This window comes from Octopus bimaculoides, chromosome 9 (assembly GCF_001194135.2).
Source record: "Octopus bimaculoides isolate UCB-OBI-ISO-001 chromosome 9, ASM119413v2, whole genome shotgun sequence".
NCBI lineage: Eukaryota > Metazoa > Mollusca > Cephalopoda > Octopoda > Octopodidae > Octopus > Octopus bimaculoides.
Window position 1 is genome coordinate 16,866,382 of NC_068989.1, and position 1,489 is coordinate 16,867,870.

The 1,489-nt window shown below is 32.8% G+C and overlaps 1 protein-coding gene across 1 annotated transcript in view; it reads right to left on the minus strand.

Annotated features, from left to right (window-relative positions):
- The window catches only part of LOC106869647 (zinc finger protein 91), a 12,325-nt gene extending 10,981 nt beyond the window's left edge, over positions 1-1,344 (minus strand). Inside the window, exon 1 of the mRNA XM_052970322.1 lies at positions 849-1,344. The gene's annotated coding sequence lies outside the window, so the exon portion shown is untranslated. The remainder of the gene's footprint in view (positions 1-848) is intronic.
- Positions 1,345-1,489: the final 145 nt, after the last annotated feature.

The following is a 1,489-nucleotide window of genomic DNA, read 5'->3' on the forward strand; positions in this document are numbered from 1 at the left end:
ATTTGGTAGACGGAAACTGAAAGAAGCCTGTCGTATATATGTATATGTATATATATATATGTGTGTGTGTGTGTTTGTCCCCCCACCCAGCATCGCTTGACAACCGATGCTGGTGTGTTTACGTGCCCGTAACTTAGCGGTTAGGCAAAAGTGACCCATAGAATAAGTACTAAGCTTCCAAAGAATAAGTCCTAGTGTCGATTTGCTCGATTAAAGGCGGTGATCCAGCATGGCCGCAGTCAAATGACTGAAACAAGTAAAACAATTTAAATCCATGCATTTTATACGTGTTCTCACCCCAGCAATCAGCAATATATAATATATATATATATATATATATATATTGTTGTTATTTTATATGAAAGATTTGGAATACACTTTAACAAAAAAAAAACTTATAACTTTGTCCATTTCATCGCACAATTCGTAATTAAAAAAATTCTGATACCTTCACAAGTTGTGTGGTAAACGAAACAACAAATCTAGTCTGAATTAAAATCTTCCATATACTTCTGTTTATTTTTGTCTCGTGCAGGAGGTGAAAAAATAGTATGTAAAATTTAATTTGATGACTATAAACTGGAGAAAAATTGGATGATCATAGCTACTAAAACGCAAATGAAACTCTAGGGAATAATGTGCATTATTACATACATTGTTGTAACTGTGAATATACAAAAACCATGTATATTTCGTTGTTTCGGTGTTTTACTAAATAAAATTTTACTGTCTCTATCGAAAATAAATTACGCCGCTTTTCTCTAATTTTCTACCAGAACATGTGATAATGAAAATAATTTAAATGTTTTTTTTGTGTCATGGTTTAAATAATATAAATATTTACCTACATCATCATTCAGTCATTAGGAATCGGCAAGTACGGTGAAAGCTATATGATTCTAGCTGTTATATTATTATACAATCAACCAAAAAAAAGCAATTGCTGATTAAAGAAGGCTCTTCTTGTATTTCTCCAAAATTTCGATATTGTGTTTCCCAAATTTAAACAATACTTGTCGTCCTTTATTTCTTTTGCTGTCTCTTAGAATGCAGTCTTAGTTTTCATTCACTTATCTCTTATTCTCTATACGCCTCCAGCACAATTTCTCGTTTTTTTGTTTGTTTTTTTTTTAATATAATCTTGACAATGTTATCTAATTTACTTCCCGGTTTGTCCCGGGGGTCAATAATAATAACAGCAGGAAACTACATAGCACTCTCTAACGATTAGAAATCAGTTCTTACCATTCAATCAATGAAACTTCCACTTTTCACTAAATTTGTAAACGTAACAGTTTATTTCTAACAGCTATAGCTGACCTTAGTTTTATAAATGACTAAACCATAGGTAACATGAAATAACTACATTTTGATTCACGCAAAATTGCTTTAAAATGGTGTTAGCACTTTTCAGCGAAGTGTTGTATTCAAACATTGGCGGGTACTACTAAAGCAGCGCGGACCCGAACGCGCAGTTGCGCGTCCGCGC